Source organism: Phocoena phocoena, chromosome 11, assembly GCF_963924675.1.
Source record: "Phocoena phocoena chromosome 11, mPhoPho1.1, whole genome shotgun sequence".
NCBI classification, from domain to species: Eukaryota; Metazoa; Chordata; class Mammalia; order Artiodactyla; family Phocoenidae; genus Phocoena; species Phocoena phocoena.
Window position 1 is genome coordinate 79,288,347 of NC_089229.1, and position 26,225 is coordinate 79,314,571.

Genomic DNA, 26,225 nt, shown 5'->3' on the forward strand with positions numbered 1-26,225 from the left:
AGATCCCACATGCCACGGAGCGGCTGGGCCCGTGAGCCATGGCCGCTGAGCCTGCACGTCCGGAGCCTGTGCTCCGCAACGGGAGAGGCCACAACAGCAAGAGGCCCGCGTAACGCAAAAAAAAAAACTTAAATACAAGGAAAAAGTATTTAAAAATGCAGCAAGAGAAAAGCAACAAATGACATACAAGGAAATGCCCATAAGGTTATCAGCTGATCTTTCAACAGAAATTCTGCAGGCCAGAAGGGAGTGGCAGGCTATATTTAAAGTGATTAAAGAGAAAATCCTACAACGAAGATTACTATACCCAGCAAGGATCCCATTCAGAATCAATGGAGAAATCAAAGGCTTTACAGACAAGCAAAAGCTAAGAAAATTCAGCACCACCAGACCAGCTTTGCAACAAATGCTAAAAGAACATCTCTAGGCAGGAAACACAGGAGAAGAAAAAGATCTACAAAAATGAACCCAAAACAATTAAGAAAATGATAATAGGAACATACATATCGATAATTAACTTAAAGGTAAATGGATTAAATACTCCAACCAAAAGGCACAGACTGGCTGAATGGATACAAAAACAAGACCCATATGTATGTTGTCTACAAGAGACCCACTTCAGACATAAGGACACATACGGATCTAAAGTGAGGGTATGGAAAAATATATCCCATACAAATGGAAATCATAAGAAAGCTGGAGTAGCAATACTCATATCAGAAAAAATAGATTTTAAAATAAAGTCTGTCATAAGAGACAAGGAAGGTCACTACATAATGATCAAGGAATCAATCCGAGAAGAAGATATAGCAACCGTAAATATTCATGCACCCAACACAGGAGCACCTAAATACATAAAGCAAGTGCTAACACCCATAAAAGTAGAAATCGATAGTAACACAATAATACTGGGGCACGTTAACACTCCACTTACACCAATGGATAGATCATCCAGACAGAAAATTAATAAGAAAACACAAGCCTTAAATGACACATTAGACCAGATAGATTTAATTGATATTTACAGGACATTCCATCTGAAAGCAGCAGAATACACTTTCTTCTCAAATGCACATGGAACATTCTCCAGGATACATCACATCTTGGGTCACAAATCAAGCCTCTGTAGGTTTAAGAAAATTAAAATCATATTAAGCATCTTTTCCAACCACAATGATATAAGATTAGAAATCAATTACAGGAAAAAAAAACTGTAAAAAAACACAAGCACATGGAGACTAGACACATGCTACTAAATAACCAAGGGACCACTGAAAAAAATCAGAGGAAACCAAAATATACTGAGAAACAAATGACAATGAAAACACGACGACCCAAAGCCTATGGGATGCAGCAAAAGCCGTTCTAAGAGGGAAGTTTACAGCAGTACAATCCTACCTCAAGAAACAAGAAAAATCTCAAATAAACAATCTAACCTTGCAACTAGAGAAAGAAGAACAAACAAAACCCAAAGTTAGTAAAGGAAAGAAATCATAAAGATCAGAGCAGAAAGAAATGAAATAGAAACGAAAAGAACAATAGCAAAGATCAATAATACTAAAAGCTGGCTCTTTGAGTAGATAAACCAAATTGATAAACCTTTAGCTAGACTCAAGAAAAAAAGGGAGAGGACTCAAATCAATAAAATTAGAAATGAAATGGAGAAGTTACAACTCACAATGCAGAAATACAAAGAATCATAAGAGACTAGTACATGCAACTACATGCCAGTAAAATGGACAACCTGAAAGAAATGGACATATTCTTAGAAAAGTATCACCTTCCAAGACTGAACCAGGAAGAAATAGAAAACATGAACAGATAAATCACAAGTAATGAAATTGAAACTATGATTAAAAATCTTCCAAAAAGCAAAAGTGCAGGACCAGATACCTTCACAGGTGAATTCTATCAAATACTTAGAGAAGAGCTAACACCCATCCTTTTCAAACTCTCAAAAAATTGCAGAGGGAGGAACACTCCCAAACTTATTCTATGAGGCCCCCATCACCCTGATACCAAAACCAGACAAAGATATCACAAAAAAAGAAAATTACAGGCCAATACCACTGATGAACATAGATGCAAAAATCCTCAGCAAAATACTAGCAAACCGAATCCAACAACACATTAAAAGGACACCAAGATCAAGTGAGATTTATCCCAAGGAATGCAAGGATTCTTCAATATAGTTAAATCAATCACTGTGATACACCACATTAACAAACTGAAGAATAAAAAACATATGATCACCTCAATAGATGCAGAAAAAGCTTTTGACAAAATTCAACACACATTTATGATAAAAACTCTCCAGAAAGTGGGCACAGAGGGAACCTACCTCAACATAATAAAGGCCATATACAACAAACCCACAGCAAACTTCATTCTCAATGGTGAAAAACTGAAAGCATTTCCTCTAAGATCAGGAGCAAGACAAGGATATCCACTCTTGCCACTATTACTCAACATAGTTTTGGAAGTCCTAGCCACAGCAATGAGGGAAGAAAAAGAAATAAAAAGAATCCAAATTGGAAAAAAAGAAGTAAAACTGTCACTGTTTGCTGATGATATGACACTATACATAGAAAATCCTAAAGATGCCACCAGAACACTACTAGAACTAATCAATGAATTTGGTAAGGTTATAGGATACAAAATTAATTCACAGAAATCTCTTGCTTTCCTATACACTAACAAAAGATCAGAAAGAGAAATTAAGGAAAAAATCCCATTTACCATTGTAACAAAAAGAACAAAAAATAAACCTTCCTAAGGAGGCAAAAGAACTGTACTCAGAAAACTATAAAACACTGATGAAAGAAATCAAAGATGACAGAAACAGATGGAGAGGTATACCATGCTCCTGGATTGGAAGAATCAATATTGTGAATATCACTATACTACCCAAAGCAATCTACAGATTCAATGCAATCCCTATCAAATTACCAATGGCATTTTTCACAGAACTAGAACAAAAAAATTTACAATTTGTAGAGAAACACAAAAGACCTCGAATAGCAAAAGCAATCTTGAGAAAAAAAAAAAAACAGAGCTGGAGAAATCAGGCTCCCTGACTTTAGACTACTTACAGGGCTACAGTAATCAAGACAGTATGGTACTAGCACAGGGCTACAGTAATCAAGACAGTATGGTACTAGCACAAAAACAGAAATATAGATCAGTGGAACAGAATAGAAAGCCCAGAGATAAAACCACACACCTACAGTCACTTAATCTATGACAACAGAGGCCAAAATATACAATGGAGCAAAGACAGCCTCTTCAGTAAGTGGTGCTGGGAAAAGTGGACAGCTACAAGAATGAAATTAGAACACTCCCTAAAACCATACAAAAAATAAACTCAAAATGGATTAAAGACCTAAATGTAAGGCCAGGCACTATAAAACTCTTAGAGGACAACATAGTTTGAACACTCTTTGACATTAATCGCAGCAAGATCTTTTTTGACCCACCTCCTAATTAGAATACAAATAGAAATAAACAAATGGGACCTAATGCAACTTAAAAGTTTTGCACTGCAAAGGAAAGCAAGACAAAAAGACAACCCTCAGAATGGGAGAAAATATTTGTAAATGAAGCAACTGACAAAGGACTAATCTCCAAAATAGACAAACAGCTCATGCAGCTCAATATCAATATCAAGAAAACAAACAACCCAATCCAAAAATGGGCTGAAGACCTAAATAGACATTTCTCCAAGGATGCCATACAGATGGCTAAGAGGCACATGAAAAGATGCTCAATATCACTAATTATTAGAGAAGTGCAAATCAAAACTGCAGTGAGGTATCACCTCACACCAGTGAGAATGGCCATCATCAAAGTCTACAAACATTAAATGCTGGAGACAGTATGGAGAAAAGGGAACCCTCTTGCACTGCTGATGGGAATGTAAATTGATACAGCCGCTATGGAGAACAGTATGGAGGTTCCTTAAAAAACTAAAAAAAGGGCTTCCCAGGCTTCCCTGGTGGCGCAGTGGTTGACGGTCTGCCTGCCGATGCAGGGGACATGGGTTCGTGCCCTGGTCCGGGAAGATCCCACATGCCGCAGAGCGGCTAGGCCCATGGCGCGTCCGGAGCCTGTGCTCCACAACGGGAGAGGCCACAGCAGTGAGAGGCCCGCATACCACAAAAAAAAAAAAAAAAAAGGGCTTTCCTGGTGGCGCAGTGGTTGAGAGTCCGCCTGCCGATGCAGGGGATACGGGTTCGCACCCTGGTCCAGGAGGATCCCACATGCCGCGGAGCAGCTGGGCCTGTGAGCCATGGCCGCTAAGCCTGCGCATCCAGAGCCTGTGCTCCGCGGCAGGAGAGGCCACAACAGTGAGAGGCCTGTGTACCACAAAAAAAAAAAAAAACTAAAAATAGAACTACCATATGACCCAGCAATCCCACCACTGCACTTGGCATATACCCAGAGGAAACTATGATATATGCACCCCAATGTTCACTGCAGCACTATTTACAATAGCCAGGACATGGAAACAACCTAAATGTCCATCAACAGAGGAATGAATAAAGAAGATGTACATATATACAATGGAGTATTACTCGGCCATAAAAAGGAACAAAATTGGGTCATTTGTTGAGACGTGGATGGACCTAGAGACTGTCATACAGAGTGAAGTACGTCAGAAAGAAAAAAACAAATAATGTATATTAACGCATATATGTGGAATCTGAAAAAATGGTATAGATGATCTTATTTACAAAGCAGAAATAGAAACAGATGTAGAGAACAAATGTAAGGATGCCAAGGGGTAAGGGGGGGATAAATTGGCAGATTGGGATTGACATATATACACTATTGATACTAGGTATAAAATAGATAACTAATGAGAACCTACTGTATAGCACAAGGAACTCTACTCAGTGCTCTGTGTTGACCTAAATGGGAAGGAAATCCAAAAAAGAGGGGATATACGTATACATATAGCTGATTCACTCTGCTGTACCATAGAAACTAACACAACATTGTAAAGCAATATACCCCTATAAAAATTTTAAAACTTTTTAAATTTTAAAGATACCTGACTACACAGAGCAAAAATAATAACAATGAATTGTTTGCTTTACAGAATACGTAAAAGTAAACTAAATGATACCAATACCACAAATGATGAGAGGAAATGGAATTATACTGTTGTAAAGTTCTTACACTGTACATGAAATGGAATGACATTATTTGAGATTAGACTAATAAGTAAAAGATATATATTGTAGATCGTAAAGCAATGAATTAATTGGCAAAAATATACACCTAGTAAGCATAAAACTAAATTTTAAAAAAACCTCAAATCTAAAATAACTTAGAGAAAATAGGAAAAAAACTGAAAGGGAAAGTGGAAAACAAACAGCGAAATAATATATTTAAACTCGACCATATTGATCAGTACATTAAATGTAGTGGATCTAAAGAACTAAAGCAGAGACTGTCACATTAAATAAAAATCAAGACCTAACTACATGCCACGAAAAATTCATTTTGGCTATGAAGACAAAAAAACATAAAGCTAAACAGCTGGGCTTCCCTGGTGGCGCAGTGGTTGGGAGTCCGCCTGCCGATGCAGGGGACGCAGGTTCGTGCCCCGGTCCAGGAAGATCCCACATGCCGCGGAGCGGCTGGGCCCGTGAGCCATGGCCGCTGAGCCTGCGCTTCCGGAGCCTGTGCTCCGCAACGGGAGAGGCCACAACAGTGAGAGGCCCGCATACCACAAAAAAAAAAAAAAAAAAAAGCCAAACAGCTGAAAAAGACATACCATGCAATCAATAATAAAAATAAAGCTGAAGTGGCTATATTAGTATCAGAAAAATTAGACTTCAGGTCAAAAAATATTACAGGGGATAAAGAAAGAGATTTCAGGCAGCCAAGGCTGAGAGTCAGTTTTCTAATTTGTGAAGCCAGAAGCAGGAGAAAGAAGCTATGATTCTGTACCCTGGGCTCTGCATGCTAAGATAAACCACCTCCAGCACTGTCTGCAAGTAAGAAATCTAGAAGAGATCAAGATGGAGTAGAAGGACGAGGAACTCACCTTCCCCCATGAACACATCAAAACTACATTTACAGTGAAACAATTCTCACTGAATACTAACTGGAGACTGGCAGAAAGATACTTTACAAACAAGCCTGTAAGAAAGATCCACACAGAATTGGGTAGGGAGGGAAGAGAAGCAATCAGGTCAAGGCTTGTGCTCATGGGAGGGGACTCAGAAGGGAAGACAGATTACATGGGTAGAGATCCTACCTGAGAAGTAAGTGGTTTGAGCCACATGTTAGGCGCCCAGCCCTAGGGTCTGACACCAGAAACAGCAGTCCTCTTTTCAGTTGGAGGGCTGGTGGGACTAGCAGGAGACCTGTGGAAAGCCTGTGCTCTGCTTGTGAGGACCTTGCACACGCTTGCTTATTCCTGCAACAAGGCAAACTGAAACTGTGCAGGTTACTTGCCGGTTTGCTGTGACTGCCCTGGTGCGCACCCCAGCCTGAACCAAGCAACGGTTCCAGCCCTGCTTGCTTCACAACACAGCTCCACTATAGGGTGAGGGCTGATGCAGCTGAGGGGAGAGTTCAGCTGTGAGGGACAAAGGCTATTCAGACCAGGACAGACAACAGAACAGGGTGGGGACAGCCATTACTGGCGCTTATACAGGCAGAGCATCAGGAGCAGTCTGGGTCTCTGACTGTGGCCCGACCACCACAGCCTATGCCCAAACTGACACCTAGTGCCTGCATCAGCCCCTCTTGCTCCAGCACTACTCCCATCTGTGGCAAGGGTGCTGGTGCTGAGAGGGGATAGAGCACATACTTAAATGGGACGGAGCAAGCTTAGACCCAACCCTCACAGCTTCTGCTCCAGCAACTTGAGACCCAATCCCAATAGATGGTGGCAGCCAGTGAGCAGAGAAGAAGCCCTGGCCCACACCTGGCTCTGGCCCTAGCACCTACCACCTCCTACCAAGGTGATAGCTGCCAGCACACCCCAGGGAAAAGATGTAACTTGTGTTCATGTCAGATCCAGCTATCCTACTGCAGCCACTGGGCACATGTGGACTGTACAGGGAAACTCCCACACAAAGACACCCCTACAAGACAGAAATAGGTAACTACTTCACCTACTTTCATAGAGACAGAGAAAGTAAGCAAAATGAGAAGACAGAGGAAGTTGTTTCCATTGAAAAAGAAAGAGGAAACAAAATGAAAAAGCAACTAATGAACAGAAATAAGCAATTTATCAGATAAAGAGTTCAAATCATTAGTATCAAGAATGCTAACTGAATTAGAAAAGAGGATAGATGAACACAGTGAGAAATTTAACAAGAAGCTAAATAGAAATTATAGAAAAGAGCCAGCCAGAATGAGGAATACAATAACTGAAATGAAAAACATACTAGAAGGAATTAACAGCAGACTAGGTGATAAAGAAGAATGTATAAGTGGTCTGAAGGAATAATAGAAATCACTCAATCAGAAAAACAAAAATAAATTTAAGAAATAAGAACAGTGTAAGGGATCTCTAGGACAACATCAAGCATACCAACATTCACATCATAGGACTGCCACAGGAGAAGAGAAAGAGAAGGGGGTCAAAATTGTATTTGATAAAACTGCGGCTGAAAACTTACCAAATCTAAGGAAGTAAACAGATATCCAGATATAGGGAGCACAAAGGGTCCCAAACAAGTTGAACCCAAAGCGACTCACACCAAGACATATCATAATTAAAATGGCAAAAGTTAAAGATAAAGAGAGAAAGGCAGATAAAGATAAAGGCAGCAAAAGACAACCAAAGACCCATATACAAGGGAAGCTCCATTAGGCTATCAGCTGATTTTTCTGCAAAAACTTTGCAGACCAGAACGGAGTGGCGTAATAAACTCAAAGTGCTAAGAGGGAAAAACCTACAACCTAGGATACTCTACCCAGCAACATTATCATTTACAATTGAAGGAAAGATTAAAATTAATTAATTAATTAATATCTTCTCATACAGGCAAAAACTAAGAGAGTTCATCAATACTAAACCTACCCTAAAACCAATGTTAAAGGGTCTTCTCTAAGTGCAAAAGAAAAGGTTATAACAAGAAGTAAGAAGCTATAGAAAAGGAAAAATCCCACTAATAAAGGCAAATACATAGTAAAGGCATAAACTAGAATGAAGATTAAAAGAAGAAATTGAAGTATAGCTATAATAATCAGTAAATGGATAAACATCAAGATGTAAAATATCACATCAAAAACACAAAATGTAGCAGAGGGGAGTAAAAAATGCAGATATTTTAGGATATGTTTAAACTTAAATGACTACCTGTTTAAAACAGGTACAGAGAGAACATATTTCAACATAATAAAGGTCATTTATGGCAAACCCACACCTAACATCATACTCCAAGGTAAAAAGCTGAAAACCTTCCTCTAAGATCAGGAACAAGATAAGGATGGCCATTCTTGCCACCTGTATTTAACACAGTACTGGAATTCCAAGCCACAACAATTGGACAAGAAAAAGAAATAAAACATAAATTGTAAGGGAAGAAGTAAAACTGTCACTCTTTGCAGTTGATATAAAACTGTGTACAGAAAACCCTAAAGTCTCCAACAAAAAACTATTAGAAATAATAAATAATTCAGCAAAGTTGTAGGATACAAGATATATAGAAATATTTTTCCTTTCAATACAGTAAAAATTAACTATGAGAAAGAGAAAGCAAGAAAACAATTCCATTCAAAATTACATCAGGAATTCCCTGGTGGGCCAGTGGTTAGGACTTCATGCTTTCATTGCAAGGGGCTGGGTTCACTCCCTTGTCGGGGAACTTAGATTCCACAAGTCATGCAATGCAGGAAAAAAAAAAAAATTGCATCAAAAAGAATAAAATTCATAGGGATAAACTTAACCAAGAAGATGAAAGACCTATACTCTGAAAACTACAGAACACTGATGAAGGAAACTGAAGATGATACAAAGAAATAGAAAGATATCTAGTGTTCTTAAACTGGAAAAATTAATATTGCTAAAATGGCCATAACCCCCAAAGCAATTTAGAGATGTAATACAATCCCTATCAAAATACCCATGAAATTTTTTACAGAACTAGAATAATCCTAAAATTTATATGGAACAACAAAAGACCCCAAACTATCACAGCAATCTTGAGAAAGAACAAAGCTGGAGGTATCATGCTCCCTAACTTCAGTCTATATTACAAAGCTATAGTAATCAAAACACCATGGTATTGACATAAAAACAGACACAAAGGTCAATGCAAAAGAATAGAGGGCCCAGAAATAAACCCACATGCTTATGGTCAATTAATCTATGACAAAGGAGGCAAGAATATACAATGCAAAAAAGACAAACTCTTCAACAAGTGGTGCTGGGAAAACTGGACAGCTACATGTAAGAGAATGAAATTAGAAAATTTCCTCACACTATACACAAAAATAAACTCAACATGGATTAAAAACCTAAATGTAAGACCTGAAACCATAAAAGTCCTAGAAGATAACATAGGCAGAACATGCTTTGACATAAATCACAACAATATTGTTTTGGATCTGTCTCCTAAGGCAAAAGAAACAAAAGCAAAAATAAACAAATGAAAGGTAATTAAACTTAACAACTTTTGCATAGCAAAGGAAACCACTGACAAAAAGACAATCTACTTAACAAAAGAATATATTTGCACGATACAACTAATAAGGAGTTAATATCCAAAATATATAAACAGCTCGTAAAATACAATACCAAAAAAAAAAAAAACCCAATCAAAAAATGAGCATAACCCAAATATACACTTTTCCAAAGAAGATACACAGATGGCCAACAGGTACATAAAGACTCTCAACATCACTAATCATCAGAGAAATGCAAATCAAAACAACAAAGAGATATCACCTCACACCTGTCAGAATGGCTATCATCAAAAAGTCTAGAAATAACAAATGTCATCAAGGATGTGGGGAAGACGGAACCTTAGTACACTGTCAGTGGGAATGTAAACTGGTGTAGTCACTATAGAAAACAGTATGGAGGTTCCTCAAAAAAGCTAAAAATAGGGCTTCCCTGGTGGCGCAGTGGTTGAGGGTCCGCCTGCCGATGCAGGGGACGCGGGTTCGTGCCCCGGTCCGGGAGGATCCCATATGCCGCGGAGCGGCTGGGCCCGTGAGCCATGGCCGCTGAGCCTGCGCGTCCGGAGCCTGTGCTCCGCAACGGGAGAGGCCACAACAGTGAGGCCCGCGTAACGCAAAAAAAAAAAAAGCTAAAAATAGAACTACTATATGATCCAGCAATTCCACTGCTAGCTATATATCAAAAAAAATGAAAACGCTAATTTGAAAAATATACACGGACCCTAATGTTCACAGCAGCATTATTTACAATAGCCAAGATATGGAAGCAACCTAAGTGTCCATCAACAGATAATGTATAAAGAAGATATGCTATATATATATATATATATATATATATATATACACACAATGGAATATTACTCAACCATAAAAACAAATGAAATTCTGCCATTTGCAGAAATGTGGATGAACCTAGAGGGTATTATGCTTAGTGAAATAAGTCAGACAAAGAAAGACAAATACCCTAGGTTATCACTTATATGTGGAATCTGAAAAATAAAACAAATAAATGTACATAACAAAACAGAAACAGACTCACAGATACAGAGAACAAACTAGTGGTTACCAGTGGGAAGAGGGGAGGGGGAAGGGGCAAGATACGGTTATGGGATTAAAAGACACAACTATTATATATAAAATAAATAAGCAACAAGGATATCTTGTACAGCACAGGAAAATATAACCATTATTGTGTAATAACTTTGAGTGATGTATAATCTATAAAAATATTGAATTACTATGTTGTACGCCTGTTACTAGTATTATAAATCAACTATACTTCAATAAAATTTTTTTAAAAAATAAAAGCAGCAGACGCTTGCAAAATACAAATTGGAAATTGGAGAAAAATATCAATATATTTATATTCTCCCATTGTAGACTTACAAAGGAGAAATTTGGTAGAGGTCACTGGAGAAACTTTGCCCAAGTTAAACCCCATTTAAAATAGCAACTAGTAATTACTACAGGCAGAGATTCTTTTGTCTGTTTGGTTCACTCGCATATTTCCAGGGCCTGGTACATTGTATGTGCACAAATATTTGCTGAATGGATAATTTTCTTAAATTAATGGGGGATACCTTCATAATGTGATATATTATTCCAAATACCATGTACAACAAATGTTTAGTTTAAAATGTATTGTCTAAAACAAAACAAAAAATATATTAAAAGAGATTTCATAATGACAAAGAAGACAATTCTTCAAGCAGACATAACAATACTAAATATAAATGCATCTAAGAACAGATTTTAAAATACATGAAGCAATGAGTGATAAAACTGAAATGACAGATAAACTAAAAATCATAAGGTAGAGATTTTGACGCTCTTCTCTAAGTAATTGATGAAATAAGTAGAAAGAAAATCAGTGGATATGTTGATGAATTGAACAGTATTACCAATCACTTTGATCTAACCAATACATCTGAAAAACTCTACATAACAGGTGAACATTAGACATTCTTTTCAAGTGCACATGAAACATTTAAAGATAAATGCTATTCTGAGCCATAAAACAAGTCTCAATAGATTTAAAAATACTGAAATCATACAAAGTATCTTCTCTAAGCACAGAAGAAACATATTAAAAAGCAATGTAAGAAATAAATCTGGAAATTCCCCAAAATACCTGCTAATTAAACAACACAATTCTAAATAACCCACTATATATCACAAGAGAAAATGAGAAATATTTTGAGGTGAATATAACTGGAAATACTATATATCTAAATCTGGGGGATGCAGCTACAACAGTGCTTTCAGGGAAATTTATAAACATTATATACTTATATTTAGAAAACAAGAAAGGAGTCAAATAACTGATCTATCTCCTTAAGAAACCTAAAAATGTAGAGCCTATTAAACTCAAAGCAAGCACAAAAAAGAAAGTAACAAAGAACAGTAATTAATAAAATAGAAAATACAAAAACAGACAAAATTACAGAAAACAAAAGATGATTCTTCCCAAATATCAATGAAATTGATAACAAAAACAAAGAAATGACACAAATTACCAATATCAGGAATGGAAGAATTTTTCAATACTAGGACATTTCTAGAAACATACAGGTATTAAAATAAGGGAACATTACACAAAATTTTTTGCCAATAATTTCAAATATTTACATAAAATGTACAAATTTCTGGAAATATGGAAAACTTCCAAAAGTCACTCCAGAAAAATAAACAAACTGACTACACCCAGATCTATTAAAGAAGTTGATTTCATAGTTAAAAACCTTCTACAATGTAACCTTTAGGCGCAGAAGGCTTTAGTGGAGAATTCTATGAGATTCAAAAAAGAAATAGAAATTTTTTATGAACTCTTTAAGAAAATAGAGAAGTAAACTGGTATTTGGTATTACTTTGATACCAAAACCAAAGACCAGAGAGTAAAATATGAAATAACATCCCGTATCAATATAGATGAAAAAAAAAAAACTTTAAAAAGTGTTAACAACTCAAATCCACCAATATATGAAGATAAAATATCATGAAAAATAAGGTTTATCTCAGGAATGCAAGTTTGCTTGAATACCCAAAAATAAATAAACTTAATTCACCCTAAAGAAAAACCATATATCATCTCAATAAATGTAGGAAAAAAATGTGACAAAACTCAAAACCCATTCAGTATACAAAGAAGAAGATGTCTTCAACTTGATGAAGGTTATTTACAAAAACAAAAAGAAACTCACAGCTAACATATTTAAAGGTCAAAGACAATGCCTTAACCTTAAGATCCTGAAGAGCTCAAAGATGTGTGATCTCACCATAGGTCCTAGCTAGTATAACAAGACAAGAAACTGAAATTAAAAATATATAGACTGGAAAAGATGTAATACTACCTTCATTCACAGTAAACGTGATTATCTATATAGAAAATCCTAAGGAATCTACTAAAATATTACTTGAATAACACAAAGTCAAGATAAAAAAATCAATTGCATTTTATATTCTAGAAACTAATAATTGAAAATTAAAATAAGCAATACCAATTAGAGTATCATCAAAAGTTTGAAATACTTAAGAATAAATTTAACAAAATGTGTACAAGACATATACATGAGTCAGACAATTCAATATTACTGCTACTTCTCTTCAAATTAAGATATAAATTTAATATTTTCCTAATCAAAATCCCATCAGGCTTTACTTTAAAAATTGTCAAGCTATTCCTAAGATATGCATGAAAATGAAAAGAACCTAAACAGCCAATACAGTTGAAAATGAAGAACAAATGTGAAAGACTCACACTACATGATTATGATTCTTACTAGAAAGCTAAAGTAAATTAAGATAGTGTGATAAGCAGAGAGTCCAGAAACAGGCACACATATATGCCACAAAACTCCAAAGATAATACAATGGGGAAAGAATAGTCTTTTGACTAGGTGGATATTAACGTGCAAAATAATGAACCTTGACATTTACACTGTATCATGCAAAAAAACCACGAACTTGACACAGATAATAAGCCTAAAACTAAAACCTAAAACTACATAACTTCTAGAGGAAAATGAGAGAATCTTTCAGACCACAGGTTAGGCAAAGATCTTAAATAAAACAAAAAAGTACAAACCATAAAAGAAACAAATAAAAATCATCAAAATTAAACACCTCTGTTCAAAAAGCATGTTTGCTTGCTCTCACTTCCAGAGAGTCTGAATCAGGGTGACATTCAGGAATCTGAATGTAAAACAAGTTATTTTTGATGCCAGTGGTTGCTGGACCACTTTCAGAGAAACACTAACTTTCAGATCAATGCATTAACGAAAGTGATAGCTTTTATGGAAATAAGGGAGAAAGCATGCAAGCCTGCAGATTTTTTGGCTACTATTCTTCCTGCACTAGTAGCTCTTTCCCAGTGGTTCATTGTCTAAAATGACTAAGCATATTCACTGAACCAAGGCGGAAAGGAAACAGACTTTAAAATACAGTGAGTCTAGGAAAACAGAATGGTGGTTCCTCAAAAGGTTAAACATAGAATTACAATATGATCCAGCATTCCATTTCTGGGTATATACCCAAAAGAACTCAAAGTAGAGACTCATATACTCATACACTCATGATTATCTGAAAGCAAATAATCATACACTCATATTCATAGCAGCATTATTCACAATAGCCAAAAAGTGAAGATAACCCAACTGTCCATCTGTAGATGAACAGATAAACATGTGGTATGTACATACAATGAAATATAATTCAGCCTTAAAAAGAAATGAAATTCTAATACATGCCACAACATAGATGAACCCAAAGACACTATGCTATTGAAATAAGCCAAAAACAAAAGAGCAAATTCCACTTATACAAGGTACTGAAATAGTCAAATTCTTAGGGAGAGAAAGCAGAATAGTGGTTACCAAGGACTGGGGGTGGGGGATAATGCTGATTTATTGTTTTATGGATACAGAGTTTCATAAACTGGATGATGAAAAAGTTCTGTAGATGGAGAGTGGTGATAGTTGCACAACAATATCAATGTACTTAATGCCACTGAACTGTACAGTTAGATTAGAATGATAAATTTTATGTTATATATATTTTACGACAATTTTTAAATTTTTAAAATATATGTATTGTTAAGAATAAAAAAGGCAAGCCACAGATTGGGACAAAATATTTAAAAAACATATCTGGTAAAGGTCTTATATCCAGAATATAAACAGAACCCTTATAACTAAAAAATAAGATGAAGGGCTTCCCTGGTGGCGCAGTGGTTGAGAGTCCGCCTGCCAATGCAGGGGACACGAGTTCGTACCCCAGTCCGGGAAGATCCCACATGCCGCACAGCGGCTAGGCCCGTGAGCCATGGCCGCTGGGCCTGCGTGTCCGGAGCCTGTGCTCCGCAACAGGAGAGGCAACAACAGTGAGAGGCCCACGTACCACAAAAAAAAAAAAAAAAAAAAAAAAAAGGAACTCTATTTTTTAAATGACAAAAGAATGAATAAACATTTCATAAAAGAATGTATAAAACTGGCACATGAAAAGACGCTTAACATCATTAGCCTTTAGAAAAATGCAAATTAAAACCAAATTGTAGGTACTGGTCACATCTACTAAAGTGGTAGTATATAAAGTTAAACATTCAACTTGCTACATAACCCAGGATTCCCACTCCTAGCTATTTACCCAAGAGAAATGAATACATATGTCCACATAAAAGCCTGTCAGTGAATGTTTACAGCAGGCTTATTCATAATAGTAAGAATGAAAAACAGATACAACTAAAATGCCTATCAACTAGTAAATGGATAAAAGAATTGTGGTACATCCATACAGTGGAATACTACTCAGCAATAAAAATTAACAACTTACTTATATATGCAACAACATGGATTAATCTTCATTATATCAAGTGAAAGAAGCCTACCATACACACACACACACACACACACACACACACACACACACAAATCTATAAAGTTCCTTTTATATTAAATTCCTAAAAATGCAAAGCTTCAGTAACCAAAAGCAAATCAGTAATTGCCAGGGACCAAGAGTGGTAACACGGGATCAACTATAAAGAGACTCAGGGGAATATTTCAGACTGATGGAAATGCTCTATATCATGAATGTGGTGTAAGTTTCTCATAGGTAAATATTTGTCAAAAGTCATCAAATTATGGGTGATTTTAATTTATTTTTTAGTATTTTAATATTATATTTATTATTGGTTGTTTTAATTGTATAAATGTTATATCTCAAGAAAACTGCTTTTTTAAACCACCACAGAATACAGAATAAATAGTGGAAAAGAATATTCTGTTTGAAACTTTTATCACAGCCTCACTGCTTATCACTAGTGCTAAGTCCCTTCCTCTAGCAGGGGTGGAAGTAGAAAGCACATTAGGCAAATAGTCCTGCTAATAAGCATTTCTTGAAATTGAGGCAAGAGGAAAGATTATCTCTTAGGCAGAACTACAGTTGCTAGCAAATTAAAAGGGGGGAGGGATTGAGAATCAGAGGAAAAAGACATGCAGTATGTAAAATGCCTCAGGGTGTTTAATGTAGGTAAGCTTGAAATAGGGTATCCAAAAGATCAAACATAGGATGGAGGAAGTGAGAACAGATCAGGGAGTCACCAAACTGGAAAATCAAGAGGACTGGAGTGGGAGGGGATAGATGTATTAGGAAAACAGGAAGACAGCCTTAGATGTTAAGTGAAATATGGGATGCTATCTACATCATGCTTTTTAAAGCTCTCTGCAGTAAACTAGGCTGCCTGAGACTGGAGAAGTTACCAGGCATACCCAAATTATAATCAGCTTCCTGTCGGTTTGTCTTACTTTTAAACTTTCAGTCATACCACCACCCTGTGTCCCCAGAAAAGCCTTATTTCTTCAGACTGTTAAATAACAGAATGATTACATACTGTTTTGATTTTCTTCCCAAGCAATCAACAAGTAAGAGCATTATCCCAGCCTGCCCAGGGTTGACTTCATCATGTCCTTGCTTACACGTTTCCCCATTCTGTTGTTGGTAATCTATCCCTAGAAATCCTAGAGTCCCTTAATGATCTGGCTCAAATTTACATTTCCAGTTTCATCTTCTGCCTCTTACAGCCATTCTGAAGTTTGCAACTTTTTTCTTACACAGAACAATAGTTCATTAATAAACACTTATTATTTTTGATTGACTTTACTGACTTCAATTTCTCAAATAAAACGAGAAAAAATCCAAAGCATGCCTACAACTATTAATATAAGATTAAGCGGTCAGTTCAAAATTGCTATTTCCGAAATTTTCCTAAAAATTGTCCAAGAGCTACACACAACTCAAATATGCACAAACTTGATTATGTGTAAACTACTACTATAATATTTAAAGAATACAATGAATTGAAGGATTTCAATATTCCCAAGCAATTTAACGTGAAACATATACATATGGACATATGTGTGTTAATACACATATATATTCAATTATGTGTCCTATTCTGTGCTAGCATCTCTGCTGTCAGTACCACAATACAACCATCTAGTTCATTTTTGCATATTCCCTGATAATATGTTACCTGATAATACGTTAAGGGCTTACTCTGAGCCATAATTTTCTTATGAGAAAAAGGTTTACACACTATGGGTAACATGAAAGCAATGGTAGTGATGTGAACAAAGGTGTAATTCTCCTAAGCATTGGTTCCTTCAGCATCATTACGACTGATTCCCTGATGTTTATGATATTCCCTGATAGCTTCATGATATTCTGAAAGGTGAAAACAAAGAATATCATAAAGTAAAAGCAACATTCTATTGGTATGCCTCACAATGACTTTCTCTCTCAACACACACATACACACTGAAAGTCATCAACAAATTTCAGTTTCAATTTCATAGATGAACAGCATTTTCTGTTTATTATAATTATAACAACATCGCTCTGAACAACTGCCCATTATGTTCTTTTTTTTTTTTGCAGTACGCTCCGGACGTGCAGGCTCCGCGGCCATGGCTCACAGGCCCAGCCGCTCCGCGGCGTGGGGGATCTTCCCAGACCAGGGCACAAACCCATGTCCCCTGCATCAGCAGGCGGACTCTCAACCACTGCGCCACCAGGGAAGCCCCCACTATGTTCATTTAAGAATGGATAAGAACAGATAACTAACTACATGAAAGAAGGCTACAGTTCCCACACACACAGAAACGTATGCCCCAACTTCTCCACATATACAACCAATTAGTGGTGTTTTATTCAACTGTTATGGTTTCCTTCTTCCTTGAAAATTGACAACTTCCACAACTCATTACTCATAAGCTCCCAAAAAGATGTACACCTGTCTTGATTAGAATATCTAGTTCTGTGATATTTTTGAGGCAGAATATATATTTTCTTTTAATTACTGGCACCACGTTAAAGTAACTGAATTGCAGAGGAATGAAGATTTGCTTAGAAAACCACTACACATTTTCCAAGCCTGAGAACCAACAAACACTTGCTATGTAATCCAACATCAGAGACAAGGAGAAACAAGTCTACTGAGAGTCAATTTAAAAAAAGAAATTTTTTGCATGATTCCCGACCTCAATACTGCTACACAATCACAATGGAAAGAATGTGTGGTAATTAACCAGCTTTAAATGCTGAAAGTATCCAAACAATCATTCTTTTTCCCTAAGAATTTTTTACAAAAGGGGAAATCCTGTAGACTTTATGATTGTGCCTTCAGTTTACTTTACTTTTTAAAAAATGAAAACAAACTAAGTACTGGGTACTGCTGTTCACAGATTTTTTTCCCTCTTTTTTAAAGTAAATAGTACCTTATCAGGCATATTATTCCATTTTACTGTATTCATTAAATCTCTCTCCAGCATATGTGATTAACTTCTTAGCATAATGACTATTTTCCATAATCTGAGACTGTGGTAAAAATAAAAGGTCAAAGAACAATAGCAATAACAGTAACTGAGTTTTACCAAATCATTTAAGTCAAAAGTATATACCTGTCAATAATCCTTATAGACTGTTGTTAAATGTCAATATACTTCCTGATACAGGTACACTGTTTGACTGTGTCTGAGACTAATTAATTCTGGGATCTCAGCCATGATTTCTAAGAGTTTTACTATAAATTATCCTTATACTAGAACTCAGTATCTCATAGTCATTTCTTTATCATGTGAGATTTGGAATACTGTAAGGAATGAAAGCAATTTATGAAGCAAACTGCAAGGCCACTCTTCTTCATACAGTGGTAAGATGACCATGTATTCTTTAAAAATTTTTATTAGCTCCATATTTGACATTCCACCTTGCCAAAGACACCCTGTTTGTTGTACTGGAAGAGGAAATAGTCAATTAATTTTTTATTTCTATGGTGAGTGTATTAGTCAGGGTCCTCCAGATAAACGCAGTTGACCCCTGAACAACACGGGTTTGAACTGCATGGGTCCGCTTATATGCAAATTTTTTTCAAATAAATACTTACTGCAATACTACATGACTTATGGTTGGTAGAAGCCAAGGATGCAGAACCACAGATACAGCAGGCCAACTAGAAAATTATAGTCAGATAATAGACTACGCAAGGTTCAGCACCCAACCCCCATATTTTTCAAGGATCAGCTGTACAAAAAATATTATATATATATTATTATTATTTTTATAATAATACATTTTATTTTTAATATTTAGATATTTTTTAATATTTCAATACATTTTTTAATTTGTTATTATATATTGGAGTATATAGTTGGTTTACAATGTTGTGCTAGTCTCAAGTGTACAGCAAAGTGACTCAGTTATACATATACATACATCCATTCTTTTTCAGATTCTTTTCCCATATAGGTTATTACAGAATATTGAGTAGAGTTCCCTGTGCTATACAGAAGGTCCTTGTTGATTATCTATTTTATATATAGTAGTGTGTATATGTTAATCCCAAACTCCTAATTTATCCCTCCCCCCCACCTTTCCCCTTTGGTAACCATAAGTTTGTTTTCAAAGTCTGTGAGTCAGTTTCTGTTTTGTAAATAAGTTCACTTGTATCATTTTTTTTTAGATTCCTCACATGTGATATCATATGATATTTGTCTTTCTCTGTCTGACTTACTTCACTTAGTATGATAATCTCTAGGCCATCCATATTGCTGCAAATGGCATTATTTCATTCCTTTTTCATGGCTGAATAATATCCCATTGCATATATGTACCACATCTTCTTTATCCATTCCTCTGTTGATGGACATTTAGGCTGCTTCCATGTCTTGGCAATTGTAAATAGTGCTGCAACGAGCACTGGGGTGCATGTATCTTTTCAAATTATGGTTTCCTCTAGATATACATCCAGGAGTGGGATTGCTGGATCATATGGTAGTTCTATTTTTAGCTTTTTAAGGAACCTCCATACTGTTCTCCACAGTGGTTGTACAATTTACATTACCACCATCAGTGTAGGAGGGTTCCCTTTTCTCCACACCCTCTCCAGCATTTACTGTTTGTAGACTTTTTGATGATGGCCATTCTGACCCATGTGAGGTGATACCTCATTGTAGTTTTGATTAGAATTTCTCTAATAATTAGCAATGTTGAGCATCTTTCCATGTGCTTTTTGGCCATTTGTATATCTTCTTCGGAGAAATGTCTATTAGGTCTTCTGCCCATTTTTTGATTGGGGTTTTTTTTTTGATATTAAGATTCATGATCTCTTTGTGTATTTTGGAGATTAATCCCATCAGTCACATCATTTGCAATATTTTCTCCCATTGTGTGGGCTGTCTTTTCGTTTTGCTTATGGTTTTCTTTGCTGTACAAAAGCTTTTGAGTTTAATTAGGTTCCATTTGTTTATTTTTGTTTTTATTTTCATTACCTTTTGGAGGTGGATCCAAAAAGATACTACTGCGATTTATGTCAAAGAGTGTTCTGCCTACGTTTTCCTCTGTTTTACAGTATCCAGCCTTACATTTAGGTCTTTAATCCATTTTGAGTTTATTTTTGTTATGGTGTTAAAGAATGTTCTAATTTCATTCTTTTACATGCAGTTGTCCAGTTTTCCCAGCACCACTTAATGAAGAGACTGTCTTTTCTTGTATATTCTTGCCTCCTCTGTTGTAGATTAATTGACCACAGGTGCGTGGGTTTATTTCTGGGCTTTCTAACCTGTCCCACTGATCTCTGTTTCCATTTTTGTGCCAGTACCATACTGTTTTGATTAGCTTTGTAACTATTATTTTTATAATAGTATATAATTTTAATAATTTTATATTTTATATATGTACCTATACACTACATACATATATACACACGTATATACATATAAAGAGACAGAGAGAGAGAGAGAGAGAAAGAGAGAGGGAACTAGATTAATAGGAACTGGCTTGTAAGATTATAGAGGCTAAGAAGTCCCAAGATCTGCAGTTGGCAAGCTGGAAACCCAGAACGCATGGTGCGGTTCCAGTCTGCATCCAAAGAGTCCCAGTCCAAGTGCAGGAGAAGACCAATGTCCCAGTCAAGCAATCAGGCAGAAGTTCCATCTTACTCAGCTTTTTGTTCTATTCAGGTCTTCAAATGATTGGATGAGGGCAATCTGCTTTACTCTGTCTAGTAATTCGAATGCTAATCTCACAAACACCTTCAGAATAAAGTTTGATCAACTATGTGGGCACCCCACGGTCCTAAAATTAACCATCACAAGTCTACCCCTTGTCTACTTGGCACCCATACTCATCTCTTAAACCATACTTAATCTCCAAATAAGGACATAATTCTTTTATACCAAGGTCATAAAATGTGATATAGCTATCCTATGTACAACTGGAAACACACTAACCTCTTCTCCAGAAGAGGAAGTAAAGTCCTTGAGTGATATTTACTCTACTCCTTGATATCCCAAAATTTAAATACTATGCTGTAAAGTTAATAATACTTAAAATACTATGATATACACCTAATGCATTTTATGTTACATGATAAGTGGTTAAGAGAGGAAAAAAGCAAAGATAGTTTACATATATATTGCCATACACACACACACACACACACACATATTCATAGCAAAATACGGAAGAAATACTCATGACTATTACAGTCCTCATTTCTGTAACTGGTCAAATGGTTGTAGCTGGTATTTATAACTGCCTTCTTCCATTACCCATTCTGTATTCCTTTTATCTTCAGCAAGCACTTCAGCTGGTCATGGTTCTTTACCTCGTGGAGTTACCCAAATCCTCATTCCTGAGGGTTCTGGGCCATCAGTAGTCCTCCCTCAATTGGGTTGTTTTAGTTTTCCATTGACTTTAATCACAGGGCATGATAATATTAAGATGCCCTAAAAAAATCTCCTGCATTTCAGACACACTCTTCCTTACCTCCATTGTGGAACCGTAGTCCAATATCCCCTTGGTAGTCAGGATCAGTCACCCCAGCCAGCACAGCAACTCCCTTCTTTGCCTGTTGATTCAGAGGTATGAGGAGTCCAAAGTGGCTGGGCAGTAGTCTTAATTTCCAATTCAGTGGAATCACTGTGTCTTCTGGTGGAAGCATTCCTCCCTTTGGAACTAAGACCTACAGGCCAGCAGAGCAGAAAGTCATAGAAACAGGAACCAAAGTTTTGCTAGTGGCTCACTAGAGGTAATAGTGAATGGTGCCACTTCCATTTCCACCCCTTGATTCTTGGACCTGTGACCCTGGCTATGGAAGAAACAGCACCATATACTGTATGCTAATTCAAAGTATATACAACCTTGTGGAGAACCTTGCACCAGTCCTGCAAGATACTGACACCTTGCTGGCACCATAACTTAGTCTTCAAAAGACCATTCCACCATTCTGTCAAGCCAGCTTCTTCAGGATGGCAGGAAACAAGATAAGACCAATGAATTCCATGAACATGGGCCCACTGCTGCACTTCTCTTGCTGTGAAGTGAGTTCCTGGATCAGAAGAAATGCTATGTGGAATAGTATGTGGTGAATGAGGCATTCTATAAGTTCAGAGATGACAGTTTTGGCAGAAGCACTGCACGCAGGGAAGGCAAGTCCATATCCAAAGTAAACATCTACTGCAGCAAGAACAAATCACTGCCACTTCAATTACGGGAGTAGTTTAGTATAACCAACCTGCCTCCACTTAGCTGGCTAATCACCCCAAAGAATGGTGCCATATCAAGGATTCAGTGTTAGTCTCTGCTGACGACAGACTGGGCACTCAGCAGTGGCCATAGCCAGGTTGGCCTTGATGAGTGGAAGTCTGTTGCTTAGCCTATGTGTAACCTCCATCGCTGCCAGCATGGCCACTTTGCTTATGAGCTCACGAGGCAATGACAGCGGTGACAGGGGAAAGAGGCTGACTGGTATCCACAGAATGAGTGAGTCATCCTATCCACTTGATTACTAAAATCTTCCTCTGCTGAGATCACTCTTTAGTGAGCATTCACATGGTACACAAATATCTTCACATTTTTTGCCCATTCAAAGAGGTCTATCCACACCTTTTCCCCAAATTTCCTTGTCACCAATTTTCCAACCATGTTTCTCCCAAGTCCCTAACCATCCAGCCAAACCATTGGTCATAAGCCATGAATCAGTACACAATTGTATGTCTGGCCATTTGACCTTCCAAGCAAAGTGAACAACCAGGTGCACTGCCTGAAGTTCTGCCCACTGGGAGGATATCCCTTCACCACTATCCTTCAGGGATGTCCCAGAAAGGGGCTGTAGGGCTGCAGCCATTCACTTTCTGGTGCTGCCTGCATATCATGCAAAAGCATCTATATAACAGGCCTGAGTCTTCTCTTCTGTGAACTGATGTTAGCAAACTTCCCATGAAGCCAGAGGTGCAGTCTGGAAAAAGAACACGCTGTAGCAGAGTAGGGCCCATGGACATTTGGGCCACTTCTTCAATTTATCTGTGCCTCCAGGGCCTGCTCGGGCCTGATTAGATATATTCCACTTCCACTTGATGATGGAGTGCTGCTGTGTCAGGTGCCCAACTTTATGGCTTGGTGGGTCAGATAACACTCACTTCATGATGGGCAGCTAAGGTCACATGGTAACTTGGAGGCCCATGGTTATGCAATCAGTCTCTAAGGCCCAAGTGTAGGCCAACAGCTGCTTCTCAAGAGGCACAGTTATCCACAGAGGATGGCAGGGTTTTGGTCCAAAATCCTAAGGGCCTACACTCTGATTCTCCTAAAGGAACCTGCCAAAAGCTCCAAACAGCATCCCTATCTGCCACGGACACTTCAAGGACTGCTAGGTCTGTTGGAACATATGGCCCAAGTGACAGAGCAGCTTGCACAGCAGCCTGGACCTGTGGCAGAGTCTTCTCTTATTCTGGGTCCCACTCAAAACTAGCAGCTTTTTGAGTCACTCAGTAAATGTGCCAGAGTAACACACCCTAAATGAGGAATATGTTGTCTCTAAAATCCAGAGAGACCCACTAGATGTTGTGCCTCTTTCTTGGTTGCAGGAAGGCCCAGATGCAACAACTTATCCTTGTCTTAACCTTAGAAGGGATATCTCAAGATACCTCACACCGCTAGACCCCCAGAAATTTCACTGAGGTAGAAGGACCCTTAGCTTTTATCAGATTTGTTTCCTACTCTCTGACACTAAAATGTCTTACTACTAAGTCTAGAGAAGTTGCTGCTTCTTGCTCACTAGGTCCAGTCAACATAATGTCCTCAATTTAATGGACCGGTGTGATGATATCTTGTGAAAGAGAAAAGTGATACAGATCCACACAAACTAAATTATGACGTAGGGCTGAGGTAGGACAGTGAAGGTGTACTGCTGGCCTTGCCAGCTGAAAGCAAACTATTTCAGTTGGACCTTGCTGACAGAGATGGAGACAAACGCATCTGCCAGACCAATAGCTGCATACAAGTCATCAGGGGATGTGTTAATCTACTCAAGCAATAAAACTATATATGGCAGCTGCAATTGGAATCACCACCTGGTTAAGCTTACAATAATCCACTGTCATTCTCTAAGATCCATCTGGTCTTCTGCACAGGCCAAACAGATCAGATGAATGCAGAAGTGGTGGGAATCACCAACGCTGCATGTTTCATGTCCTTGATGGTGGCACTAATATCTGCAATCCCCCTAGATATGAGATAATGCTTTTGGTTTACTCTTTTCTTAGGTTGAAGCAATTCTAGTGGCTCCCATTTGACCTTTCTCACCATAATCACCTTCACTCCACTGGTCAGATAACCAATGTGGGGACTGTGATAGCTGCTGACTGTATCTATTCCAATTATGCATTCTGGAACTGGAGATATAACTACAGGATGGATTTGAGGACCCACTGGGCCCACTGTGAGACAGACCTGAGCTAAAACTTCATTGATTACCTGACCTCCATAAGCCCCTATTCTGACGATGGACCAAAGGGACAACTTGGGTGCCATGGAACTAGCGTCAATTCAGAGCCAGTATCCAGCAGTCCTTGAAAGGTGTGATTATTTCCTTTTCCCCAATGCACAATTACCATGATGAAAGGCCACAGAGCCCTTTAGAAGGGCTGACAGAAAGACTGACAGTAAATTTTGGCAATGTACCAGCGTCCTTCCTCAAGGGAACCCTGCCTCCTCTTCATTCAAGGGGTTCTAGGTCTGTAAAAATTCAAGTCTCAGAATTGATTGACGGGTCATGACTCTCTGTTTTTTCTGATTCAGGCTAGACTTCGGTTCACTTGACCTAGAACTTTTCTGCTTATACAGATCAAGTAAGAATTTAGTAGGCTTCCTATCTATTTCACTTCTAGGAACACCATGATCAACTAGCCAACACCATTGTTCTGCCTAAATCAGACTATTCTAATTGCCACTTTGACTCTGCTGCCCAAACCACGCTCACCTTGCCTTTGACAGGTGGATGTCATTACTCAGTCCCTGCCACCCTGGAATTCATTTACTCCCATTGCATTTAGGTTTCCCAGTTCAGTGACTGCATGCCCTACTGAAGCATCACAGAGCTCGCCAAGGATGCCAGGGCTCACCTCACGATTTATCTCATAATATTGGTGGAAGCTATGTCTTCTGGACCCTCCCAGTTTGGGTGAGCACTTCCTAAATGACAAATCCACTCTAACATTCCAATCTCCCTAAGCCCTTGATTCCCTTCCTCTACAGTAAACCAAGACAGGTAGGCCCAGCATTTGCAGCTCACTCACTGTGAGCCACCTTTTGGTCCATATTTCGGCCAAACCCCCACACTAAATGCAGAATCTCTGCTTAGTGAGCCCGTATCAATAAATTCTGCCTGGTCCAACTTTACGTTCTTTTCATGATTATGCTGCACCTTTGGTACCATTCCCACACATGTTCCCTGAATCTGTCTGTATAAGTTAGAAAGTTCAAGTAGTTCTTTTGCGGTATAGTACATTTCCCCATGAGTCACACTTTGTACCTCACCTTTAGAAGCCTGCCGAGATTTCAGTCTAGTCATAGATCTAGAAGCAAAGAAAAGTGTTGGGGACAGGTCCTGAGGAGATCAGCATTGTCTTGCCTGGCAACTGCCTCAGGGGCTGCCATTAATGCAGAATTAATCCCCTCAGATCTCAGACACGGGGTGGAGAGGCTACTCCCACTGGGAGTGAGGAAGTAGCTGCCACTGTGGG

General features: G+C 37.8%; 1 pseudogene; it reads right to left on the reverse strand.

Moving 5' to 3' along the window:
* Nucleotides 1-21,683: 21,683 nt before the first annotated feature.
* On the reverse strand, nucleotides 21,684-25,918 carry LOC136131425 (uncharacterized; annotated as a pseudogene).
* Nucleotides 25,919-26,225: the final 307 nt, after the last annotated feature.